This window comes from Xiphophorus maculatus, chromosome 14 (genome assembly GCF_002775205.1).
Source record: "Xiphophorus maculatus strain JP 163 A chromosome 14, X_maculatus-5.0-male, whole genome shotgun sequence".
NCBI lineage: Eukaryota > Metazoa > Chordata > Actinopteri > Cyprinodontiformes > Poeciliidae > Xiphophorus > Xiphophorus maculatus.
In genome coordinates this window covers 4688284-4701319 of record NC_036456.1, presented here as the reverse complement: position 1 = coordinate 4701319, position 13036 = coordinate 4688284, and the positions used below count along the sequence as shown (strand labels likewise).

General features: G+C 40.8%; 1 protein-coding gene across 4 annotated transcripts in view; it reads right to left on the bottom strand.

Annotated features, from left to right (window-relative positions):
- Positions 1-13036, bottom strand: part of sorcs2 (sortilin related VPS10 domain containing receptor 2) — a 309510-nt gene that overhangs the window by 249861 nt on the left and 46613 nt on the right. The gene's annotated exons all lie outside the window — the stretch shown is intronic.

The following is a 13036-nucleotide window of genomic DNA, read 5'->3' as shown; positions in this document are numbered from 1 at the left end:
TAACGCCGTCCAACCAACATAAAACGTCACTGAAACCCAGACACATCCTTTTCTCTTTTTTTTTTCGTTTTACCTGATGTTCTTCTGTGTGTGCCACAAAAAGACAAACACCAGAAGCTCATCATTAGACATTTATGAACACCTCACGTCCCTCTCTCTTCTCTTCCCTCCCCGTCTACCGTCTGATCGCTGATGTTGAGCTCGGCTATTTTATCTCACAGTTGAGTGAAGCCGGTTGTCAAACTGAATTAGACAGAGATGGGTGGGCCTCGGTGTTAGTTGAGGACGTCGGCGGGCCGACGTCGACTCGTCAGGCTCTCACCCGATCCGGTGTCTGGGTAACAATGGCGACATGAATGATTTAGACGGGGAAGAAGAGAAAGCACAAAGCTTTCCTTCGGCTCTCCCACAGGACCTATCCTCCATTTCAGCCTTCCAGAAACAAAACGCTAAAGGTAACCGACTGGAAATAAAAAATAATAATAAAAGAAAGGGTGTGGCTCAGTATGTTTTGTTAACCCCAAAGCATTTGCTGTTGAAATCTGAAGCCAGTTAAAAAAAAAAAAAAAAAGCTGCTGCAATACAACAAAATACCCTCACCCTTCCAAAAAGAAAAAAGAAAAAAAAAAGCTGCCATGAGGTGATTAATTGGAATACCTTCTGCCTTGATTCACAATCAATACCCTTTTTCTTCCATTACAACAAAAGTTGGGCGGCGGCGTGAGCGCTTACAAGTGGAAATATATTGCACACAATAACAGTTTTACTTCAATGTGGGAGGCAAAAATGAAATATCTGTGCAATTAGTCAATTAAAGTCGAGAGCAAACAAGGTGGCTTTCGCAGCAGCCTGAAGCCAATCATTGGATTTTAATCATCAGAGGGCATTCTGGGAAAAGATCCAGATTTGGTGCTTTAAAAACAAGTTACTCTCCTTTATTTCCAGCTAATTTGTTTCATTGCGTCCTTCTGACGCATTACAGGCCGTACAGCTGTAGCAAAAATATTGCATTAAAAGTCCAAGACCAAATTGAGCTTGAGCCAAGTTGAATGTGGCGGCCATATTGATTACCCCCACTTCTTTGTTAATCTGTCTCCTTTGACAAAACAGCTTGAGCTGAACACCTTTTAACAGCCAAACGCAATGGAAAAAAAAAAAAAAGAATCCAATCAATGGAAAAAACAGCAAAGTAGCTTCAGCGTCTGGCGTCTAGTGTTTACATAGCCTTGTTAAAGTGTTCATAGTCCTTCTGCTCTTTCATAAACGGTTGCATTTCCTCATGCACTGTACAAATCTGGTAGTAGAGGCAGATAATTGAAAGAAAATCCTATTTAAAGCACACAGGTGACACGGGTAAATGTGGAAGGAGGTTTCTGAGTACATAAAGTAAAAATTTACTCCAATATTTGAAAAGATCAATTCAATTTTATAACAGATGATGCAAGTTATTAATTAAACGCGTGTTTATTTCATGGTTCCTGTTCCAGGAGCTTCACTGTGAAATAATTTAGTGAAACTTGCCAATCAGATTTGAGGGGCGGAGCAATGGGTGGGCTTACATTGACCTGTGGAAGCCCACTAGTTTTACTAGTTTTACAGTCAAATCTTCAAATGTATCCGCCACTTATTGGGGTGAATCAGGCTAAACTGGTGGAGTTCAACAGATCTGTTTAAGTTCCGCCCCTCAAATTTCATCAGATTTGACCGAACAGAAACCTGGAAATTCCGAAGCATAAATGTTATTTACCTGATTATTTTAATGATTCAATAAAAATTATTGCCTATTAAATTATTTAAACATTTGTTTGTTTTGTGGTACAATTAGCCAATGATTTAATTTTGCATTTCTCAAATTAATTTTGTCCTGTTCGGCCCTCCGTACACAGCATCAAGTACCAGATGCTGGTTCCTTTTGCATCTGGAATATTAGACCCAAAAAAAAATAGGAAAAAGAATGTCTTAACCACAAAAATATAAAAACACGATAAATCTGAACATGCTACCACCATGAACCTGAACAAAAAGAACATTCAAAATGTACTCGTGTTTTAAATAACCAAAATGCAATTATGAATCTACGACAGACAATCGGTGTTTATAGGAACTCTCAATCTAATCTGACAGAGCTTAAGTTATTGTTCAAAGAAGAAAGAAAGGGGGATTTTTTAAAATTTTTGGATTAGCAAGGCAGGTAGAGACAGAGACTATCAGCTGTAATTGGTTCAAGTATTGAATTAAGGAGGCTGAATATTGATGCGTGCTGCATTTTTTAAAATCTTGGGGGGAAAAAAAGTTTAATGTGGAGGTTTTTTGCCACAATTATGCACCACTTTGTCTCGATCTGTCACATAAAATTTCAGTTGAATACGCTGAAGAGAAAATGTTTAAAAAATTCAAGCAGGGGTTAAAAAAAACCAAAACAAAACAAACGCTTCACCACGTGGATCTTAACCCTTACTACTGTCGGCTAAATGAAGTGCAGGGAAGCCCTATAAAGAATCATCACTTTTTCTTCATATTGTTCTCTTGGAACTCCTCTTCTTGGCCCGCTGCCCTTTCATTATTCTCCCTCTGATTTCCTCCACCTCAGCGAACACCAACTCCCCGGCCTCCTTCGTCTCGGTTTTCCTCCCCCAGCTTCTACTTTCCATCACGTACCTGCCTCCCCTCCGAGCAGGTGAGGAAATCAATCACCGATCGCTCGATTCCCCCTGCGGCAGCTCGCACCCCGGCGGAGGAGTATTTCCATCATCGACCAGCGCCGCCCTGGTAAACGCGTTTGGACAAAGGCTTCGTGGAGGGAGTGTGGCGTCCGTTTGTGTGATTGTCTCCTCTCTTTGCTTCAAGTCCTGCTGGAAGGTGGGTTAAGAAACCAGAAAAACATCTTCCATGCTGCTTCTTTTTTTTTTTTTTCCCCCAAGTGTTTTCTTTTTTTTTCTTTTTACATATTTTTATTTTTTGCCTCGTTTTGTTTCCTCTATCGCATGACAACAAAACAAAACTACCGATGCCCCTGTTATTATTTAGCGAACCTTTGCGAATGTGGAGATTTCTAATGATAGGGCAGGGCTGGCTGTGCTGCTGTTATTAAGATTTCACACACACACAAACACACACACACACACACCCCTACACACAGAGGGCCCATCATTGTCAGCCCGCCAGCTATTTTTGGATGCTTTGCGCTGAAAATGCCTGCCCCTCTCCCTCTCCTCCCACAGCGCCCATCAAGCCCCGTGTCACCCCGTGTCACCTCGCCGGCCAATCAGACGCTTCGGCGAGCGGCTCCGACAGGAAGCCGCGCTGACAGCCCACCAATCAACTAATAACCACCCTCTTCAGGGGCAGGTTGATGGGGCTCATTGTGGATATGGATGCGGTATTTTACGGCTATTTATGGCGTAATTACAGCCTGATTACATAAATACACTTTGATTTGATATGAGACAGGCAGGCATGGCGAGGTGCGCGCACACGGGAAGGGATTTCAAACGTGTTCCCTTCGCTCTGGAGAGATGCGATTGGAACACAAAGGGGTTTAATTGGGAATCTTGGATGTTTCCGGAGCTGAAGAGGGCTTACGAGAAAATTCTGATCATTTCTCAGGGAAAATGCTCAACTAACATCTGCACGGTCCCTCAGTAATGAGAACTGAAGGAACAACAACAAAGAAGAGTAACAGGGCTTTTCTTTTTTTATATATATCAGAGAGCGAAAACTAGTTTTTATGTTAATTAACATTTTATAGTTTTAGATCTACACAAACCAAACATTTAACTCAGTTAACGGCCAAGAGAACTAAAACCAAAGCATGTCTCCAGTACATCACAGGACCGACCAAGAAAAAGTTTAGCATTTTTCACTGACTTTCAAACAAGCCGCAGAAAGCAGAGGAGGAACGGCGTCTCCCAGAATTTTTGCACAATGCGGCCGAACAACATAAAAATAAACAAATAAGTAATGAAACCAACCCATTGCTCTGGGGTGGGATGGTTTCCCATCCGATCTGTTTCATGCAGTTTAGCTGGAATCGCAGCTTTGAGAAACGGTTGCCTGACGTTTAAGATGATTGGATCAGATTTGACCTAATTGCTAACGTTTGACCGTGACGTACAAAATGTGCCAGTTCGACTCTGAAGGAAGCTACGTTATGAAGATTACCAAAATCTGTGTGCGCTGTAAACAACTGGTTGTAAACATTCCTCTTGCTCCGACTTTAATTCCTCGATATTTGGAAGCGTGGCCAACAGGGACTGAACGGCTTCCTTCCTTTCCTCCCCTGTCGTTGCCAAACTACAATTCCAAAAATGTCCTAAAAATTGACATGTTCACAAATCTTTCCATTTGCTGATTGGACAGGATGATTTTTTTTTTCCTGAGAAATTGAGCTGAATGGGAGAAATCCAACACAGAGCACTGAATGGAGATGTGAATCCATCCAGTGCTCTGTATGCATAGAAAGATAGCTGGTGACTAGTTTCCTGTTAAAGAATCTGGATAGCATTTCATTATCTTGTTCTTAATCCATAGTACTCAAGACTAACCAAACCCAAACCATATTCTACACTAACGAGAAATTGTTTAGATGTAATTCACGAAATATTTACTAAATTTTTACAAAGTTTAACTAGAAACACCTAAAACTGATGTGAACAAAACTATAGTCGGCAGGAATAGCATCCACTTTTTTTCATGTCAAATGTTATATATCCTATATACAAGTTTTTGTATATAGGATATATATAAGGTGGGGCTCATCCATGGAGGCATTAATGTAAGAAATAAAAGCTTATTTGCAGGAAGCTGTGGCACAATGACGAAGAGTCTCACAACATAAAGGTTTCAATGTCACAGCAGTGACAAAAGCTTTAAAAAAAACAAACAAACATGACAGCGTTGAAGCTGCCAAATGTTGAGCATCACTTGGCAGGACGCTGAACCAAACAGGTGTATAATCATTTCATCTTTGTTGTGCGTGTGGAAATTACAGATGCATAGAGGTGAGTTTGTTTGCCTTTTTTAAAGATTTGTGTAGTGAAAGCGCCATTTATGCTATAGACGTTACTACTGAGGACAGGATGGTTTGCCATATTCAGCAACAGTGTTCAAAAACAAGGTCAGAGGGAGCAAAATGGGGTAAGAGGAAAAGGAAACTGCTTGTGAGAGCGAGCAGATAACAGGAAGGCTGATAGTAAGACAAAAAAGTTGCTCTACTTTTCTATATTTCAATCTCTGCTGTTGGCCATGCTGATGTGGAAGTGTTCAGAGCCTTTTGGAAATCTCTACGTTCTCCAGAGAGAACAAATGAAGGGTACAGTTGTTGCAACGCCAACTGCGCTAACATCGCTAATCACCATTAAGAGGTGGGAAAGAGTTTAGATTGCTAAATCTTCAATAAAAGTTGCAAAAATAGTCAACGTGACGTCACATCTGCTAATAGAATGCTTGAATCTGACGAAAGAATATTATACATTTTCCATAAACATGTAAGAACACCATTTAAACTGTTAAAGAGGAATCGTTATCAGCCAAAAATATTCAAATTGACCAAAAATAAAAAGAGAAATAAAAACCACACAGAACTGAAACCATAAATAAAATGGATCATGATGTCTCAAATCAAAATTGAGAAGTCATAGAGATTCTGAAAATAATCAGAATGGAAATGATCAAGGATATTTTATTTTATATGTGATTAATCAATTGTTTATTGCGACAGTCTAACATACATTCATACCTAAGGACAATTTAGAGACCAATTACCCCTGCAGTCATAGACTAGAAGACCAGAGCACCCAGACAGGCACAGGAAGAACATGCAAACATGCCAGATCTACAAAAAAGTCTTGCATATTTCCACAATAATTCTAAAATAACTGCAAAGAGATGAGCTTATTATTTTTGAGTCACATAACGGATCATGCATCGTAGAAGATCAGGAATGTCAAGCGCATAATCCTCTCTGGCTGATTTTACACGACTTGTAGAAAAACTCCGCAAGTTTTGAAACATTGCAGGACCAGTGGAAGCAAACTTCATGAATGACTCTAAAATTTTGAAATTCTCCATCCACAATTATGTTAATGGGTTTTAATTAGTGGAGTCGTTTGGAAAAACAAAATGAAACGGTTGTCATCACAAAAGCAATTCACGACAACAAGAATCATTTAGAGACGACAAGAAGAAATCCAATGGAGAATAAAATGTAAAAATTCAACAACAGAGCAATCTGAATGAAACATGGGATCAGCGAACCGGTTCTTTAAAAAGAAAAAGAAACTACTCGGTACCTTCAGGGTTCTTCAAAGTGTCCCCATGCTGGTCCTTCTGGACAAACAGCAACCGCTCAATACAAGATGCCTTCACACACACACCGACACACACACCTACACTTCAGACAAAACCATCTGGAGAAACGGTTTGTCACCGGAGTTGCCGTTTCCGTGAAAAATCATTAACTTGCTTTTTAAAAATCTCCAGAAGCCTGCTGAGGACAGCGTTACATCATAACGGCACTTTGCCTCTGGACGCGAATTCTGCCCGACAACAGAACCACCGGAGCTGCTGCAGAACTCATTCACCACTGACATTCTGATCCACGAAACCAAAATCATCAAACTTCAAAACGGAAAAACTGGTTAAAGTTAACGGCACCCAAATGAAAGAAAACACAGGTTACGCTCCGTAAGTGTGACGTAACCTTTTAAATTTGATGTTGTACATTCCTTCATAGTCACATCATTGTTTTTAAAGCTTATGCGGATCCGTTTGGATCATACATAAAGAAGACAACACTTGAAGCGGACATTCTGAATGGTTGAAAAACAAAGACAGAAAAAGGAAGAACTCACAAAAAAAAAAAAATAGAGGGAGAGCGAATTGAAAATATCTATGACGAGCAGCAAGTAATTACTTTGCTGTTCTATTATTAATCCTTTCTGGTCCAGATAAGACTTGCATGAGAGTTGTATACATAATTAATAGCGGGCACCCGAGTGTCCATTGCTTTCTGCTCAGTGGTGGATGGGTGGATGACAGGGAAAAAAAAGAGAGTGATAACTAAAAGAACCAAAACAAGACAGAACATAAAACACCGAAGAACACTTCACTTATATCTGCAGAGCGCGACTCTGGAAAGTCTCAGACTTCGTTTTATTAGACGCTCATATTTCAAGCAGGGGAATGGAAGAAAACACAATTATTGAGCAGAGAAGGCGGCCGTTAGTGTTTGAGCATCGCGCTGCATTGTTGCTCAAACGGCTCCCCGTAGCCTCATGAATAATCCAATGAAAGCTGATTAATTGAAAACCATCCAGTAAACTATGTACTTCATCATTGCTTTAATAATGCAAAGGGGCCTTCAGTTGTGTACAGACACAGCTCCATCGATTATAATTGGCCGCAGCCGTGGCGTTGCAGATCTCTTGGCTAAATTGAAGCCAGAGTCCAATTTCTCATTTTGAAATAAAATAAATAAAAAAACTCATGCTTGGGGGTTTCTTAATCTGAAAGATGTGTAATCATTCACCAGGGCCGTCTTATTTTCACACAAACTCGCTCACACTGCCGTTCTCCATCAGGTTAAATCAAGATTGCGTTTGTGCGGCGTCCCCCGACCTTGTCTTGTCTGAGTCGTCCAGACAGAGACCCGGAGAGGATTAGAGCACAGTAAAAGGTCAGAAGTGAACTGCTGCTTACATCCATGCCGGCATAACAACGCTGCCTTCCACGCAGGCCGTGGAACCGCCGACATAATGCAGCCCGTCACTCAGATCGCTCCGAGGATTATTTAACCAGCTGGGAGCAAAGTGACGAGAAACAACGTTGAGCAATGGTGTTTTATTCACGACCACTAAACGGACGTCTGAGCCTTTTGTTGTATCAATCAATCAAATTTTATTTGTATATCACATTTCAGCAGTAAGGCATTTCAAAGTGCTTTACATCATTACAAACACAGAAACACAAAGCAACATAGAATCAATAATCAAAACACGACATTAAGTCAAGTTCCATCAATAAATTTGTAGTTGATTACATTTCAAATACAATTCTAAACAGGTGGGTTTTTAGTCGAGATTTAAAAGAAGTCAGTGTTTCAGCTGTTTTACAGTTTTCTGGAAGTTTGTTCCAAATTTGTGGTGCATAGATGCTGAAAGCTGCTTCTCCTCGTTTGGTTCTGGTTCTGGGGATGCAGAGCAGAACCAGAACCGGAAGACCTGAGAGGTTCTGGAAGGTTGATACAACAACAGCAGATCTTTAATGTATTGTGGTGCTAAGCCATTCAGTGATTTATAAACTAACAACAGTATTTTAAAGTCTATTCTTTGAGCTACAGTGTAGAGCCAGTGTACTACGATTTACACACAGACGTGGCTTTTGAACAGCCTTAAAGATGGACAGCATCACTGGTTTCATTCAGAATGAATCAATCTCAGAAATTCTCTATCATAGATTACATTTGTTTTAGCAGAAATTTACTCTTTTTACTATCTAATATGGCGTCATAAATGTCAAAGTTTCGTGAGAGCAGGGTTTCCTCCAGCTGAAGAAGGCTAACGCTTTCCCTGCTAGCACCTCCTTTACTTGTTCCTGTGGTGTCACGTTCATTTGTCATTTACACGACAGAAAGTTAGTTGTTAGGGAAGTAATGATGACATGGAGCTGCTGTTCAGCCTATTCTTTATGAACGGACAGTTGATAAGCTAACAGGCTAATGTGGCTCATGTGGTAAACAGGAGATTTCACACTAGCTAAACAAGCTAACAACCCAACAAATTAGCCAGCTAATGTTTTACTCTATAAAGAGCAGAAACAAAAAAATGTTCTATGCAATAAGTGTGTACTAAGCTTTTTATTAAGCAATTTCCTTCTTCTACAACCAACATATTTGTTTTAAACAAGCCTTTTTATTAACTTTGAATCTGTCTTGGTAAATGAAGTAGAACTTCAATAGCAACAAACTTAACAATAGCTTCTTGTGAAACATGGTACTCCATTTGAATATTTTCAGTTGAAGCTGCTTTAAGTCGATTGATTTATTGACTTTTTTTTACAAACTCACACCAATATACCATCTTTAATAACTGATCATTTCACAGAATCTCACACCGATTTTTTCCTTATGATGGTTGTATTTTGTCATATGTCAGAGCTGGATCTAATGGACTGATTCACACAGGGGCTGTGGGGGGAGCTTCTATAAAGTGTTTCCATGCATTTTTGCCACTCACATTTATCTTAGCCGACCATGAAAGAGCTGTGCATCCACTGAAGAGCGCCAAAGCCAACTGGAATAAATTATGAAAGAGCAATCAAAGAATTAAAGGCAGGGGTGAAAAGGGTCTCTTTGAAGCTGCACTGCAGGCCTGAATATGTATAGTGCCATGCAGTAATGCTGAGTAGCAGGATTTCATCGAGAGGGTGCTGTGGCCCTCAGGGAGTACGACTTTGTATCTGGGTTGATAAGGATGGACTTTAGCTCGCAGCTAACAAAGCGGTAGCAGCAGCTAGCGAGGAGTTGGCTGGAGATAACCGGGGTGTGGGTGGGAACTGGATTTCATTTCTGAACCCACGGGGGGTTAGAACGTTTACATATCTCCGCAGACACACAAAGGAAGGAAAAGAGTTTAGTAACACGCAACTTTTACCAACCATCTTTGCTGGCGAACTACCTTGTAGCCGCCCCTCTGTGCCCATCAGCGGGGGAAGACCAGGTGGAACTAATCTGAGGCAACTGGAATGTGCAGGTACATGTAAAGGTGACGGACCTGAGACCACTGGTAGCGCTAACACAATCTGTATCTGCAATCAAACTGACTGTGCTAAGAGAAAGCCCAGCAGAAAATTGCAAAGAGCAGCCGGTAAGCACCATGATGCTTTGGATCGTCTGGTTGAATTTACTCGAGTGGTGCTTTCTGGGTCGCTCCGCAAAAATGGACTCATATTTAAGAGACTCTTTTTGACTTTGATTGTAGCATTGAAACATCTTTGATGTTTGATGTGGTTAAAAAAAAAATTGTAATCAAAAACTTGGTTTAAAAACAAAAATTACAATTTGACACGTGTACAAGGTCTGGCTAAGAAGGGGGGATGAAAACATTTGGTAAAAAAAAAAGTGTTGATTTTTCAGGGTTATTATTAATTAAAACATTTAAAAATGCATGATTAAAATGATCATTTTTTATGTGTTTTGTTCTACATTTGGTTTCGTACAGACAGACTGGACTCGTCTATTGAGAAACGGCTGCTTCCTGGAGGCATGGACCAATTCGAACTTTTAAATTTTACCCAACTGCTAACATTTGTCCGTGACATACGTACCGCGCCAGTTTGACACTTGGAGAGAAGTGCCGAGCCGAACAAGGCAGCTGGGCCAACATGGACTGAACGTTCTCGTTCACGTCCTCCGCTGCCACTGTTAAAACTACAGAGAGAGTACAATTTGAAAAAAGAAGAAGAAAAAAAAAAAAGCGCAGAAAAACATCATTGTTCAAAACTTATTGTTCTCTTTGCCGATTGGCCTGGTTGAAATTCTACCGGAGGAATTCAAGTCAGAGATGTGAAGTGAAGATGGAATCTAGCTGAACTGCGTAGGACGGAAATGTCCGGGCTACAGTATCTGCAGTTTGCCAGACTTTTTAACGACATTAGCATCTCTCACCGACGCAGCGTTAAGCAGTACGTTTTGCCCCAGTTCAGTAGATATCCCGCACCTCATGATAGACCCACAACGTTCAAGTCTACGGATCATCACATAAAGTCAGCGGGACGCATACATCTTCACCATCAATCCCATCTCCGCCTATTAAAACAAACAGTGCGCCTCATCCACCGCCACCCTTCTCCTTTCATGTGGAGCTAATTAACCAACACTGTTGCTGGTAATTAATTACTAGCCCACGCTAAAGGCCTCCGCTCGTTTGGGCAAATTAACGACATCCTCATTACTGGTGCTGTCTAAGGAGGGTTTAGGTAGTGTGTGTGTGTGTGTGTGTGTGTGGGTTGCATGCGTGAACGTGTGTACGGCAGGTGTGCTGAGAATTGCGCAACAAGTGTTGGATCAGTTACATAAAGGTGGAAAAGAATTTTTTTTTTTTTTAAATGAGGATAAAAATAAGATGGGTTTGGGTTTTTTTCTGTGTGAAATCCTTGGTGTTAAAATGTTCAGCATTCACATCAACGCCCACAAGTCTTCCATCACTTCATGCAGCCAGTCGTCCGTGTCCAAAAATAAAGATCTGAGACAAAGCACAAAGGGACCTCCTGTGTGGTCGGTCAGGTTGGCGGTGGGGGATTTTTTTTTTCCCTCCCCCTCCTCATGTGGCCAGGCTGTAAAATCCAAAAGCGCTAAATGAGGTGAACCGAAACGAAGTACGATAAATCCGCCACAAGAGGTCGAGACATTGTTCTTGTTCAACCATTATCATTCCATTTACACAACCCGTGTGTTCCTCACTGACAAAACTGCACAAGGCCGTCATATTCATGAGCGCTTCATACTTTTTCCTAACCATTTGCTTCAACAGCCACTGAACTCAAATCTTTGCGAAGGAGCCAAAGAGGGAACATACCGAGCTCTGGGGCTACGAAAATCTGAAAATGTCTGTCACTTGAAATTCTGCGTAAACTGTTGGTTCAGTTTTTCTCATCTCGGGCTCAAGATCCGAGTAAACTCTTTGTACCAGTCTGGGGATAATCTCCCAAATATTCCCCTCAGCCTTGCCTGCACATGTCTTTTTTTTTTCCTCTTGCCTTTAGGAATCTTTAAAAAAAAAAAAAAAAGATACATTTTTTATAAACTGCCATGTTTTTTTGATGTCAAAATTCAATTTGGTCCTCGTGTTTTTCTTTAAAGTCAAAAGGTTTTCTGCTTGCACACGTTCCATGGAAGTAAAACACTGTCAGCCTCCTGCTGCTTGCACAGCGAAGCACCAACAACAATAGTAAGACTTTTCTGTCAATGCTGTGATTTATATGCAATGTCTTCATATCGAGCGCTTGTTAAATGAAGTCAAATTCCTCATTTGCACACAAAATTGTGGTCAATAAAGTTATTTTGACGACAGTTCCAGGGTTTCGGGGACTGCCTTGTGTTTCAGCTTCCGTGTAGACCGCCTCAGGATCCCGTCTCTGGATCCCGTCTCTCTCCTTCTCAGTTGTATATATGTATATTATTAAATCTGGAACAATTTTCTGCATTCACTTGGGAGGCGTTTTAGCCTTTTTCCTCCCCTTTTCTGTTTTCTGCCTCCCCCTACTTGCACTTTTGTGGTTTACCCCTTTCCATTCATTTCTCTCCGACTGATCGTCTCAAACGACGAAATTTCATTATCGTGGTCAAAGAGGAGGGCCAGGCCGAAGAGGGTTGAGAGATTTTATCAGATTAACTCATCGCCCTTCAAGAAGAAAAAAAAAAACAATGGGCCGACAAAAATCATTTTTAATATACTTTTTAGGTTAAATAATGACAGCTGCAGGCTGCCCCACTGGGAACTGCCCTGTATGCCAGGTGGCAAGTTCATTCCAGACATAATGTCTCTTATTAGCTTCGCATATGAGATGATCACATATTTCAACACATGCACAACCCTACTACCACCGATCTCTACATCTACTTTAAAAAATAAAAAAAATGTATACAATGTGTCAAGTCATATTTTTGCTCAAAGTGTATCTAGAAAACGAATCAGTAGAAGAGCCTGCATAACCAACAGCTGAAAAACAATCCGTCTTCTTTCGACAACCAAAAAGTGATTTCCAGATAAAAAAAGTGGGTTTTTTTCCCTTCTTTTTGCCTTTTGCTCTTTCAGCATGAAGTTTGATTTACGATTTGCCGGCTGTTGCATGCCGCGTAAACAAATCCATTTCTAGGGCCCAGTGCCTTCTGGCTGTAACCCTTCAAGTATTTTTAAGCGATTCATTAAAGCAGAAGGATCACAAAGATCAGAATTCTCTTTTTCTCCATGGGTTATACTTGCTCCACTCACCGACCGAATCAGAAAACGGTGAGCTCGCTGGTTTTCGCAGAAGCCGG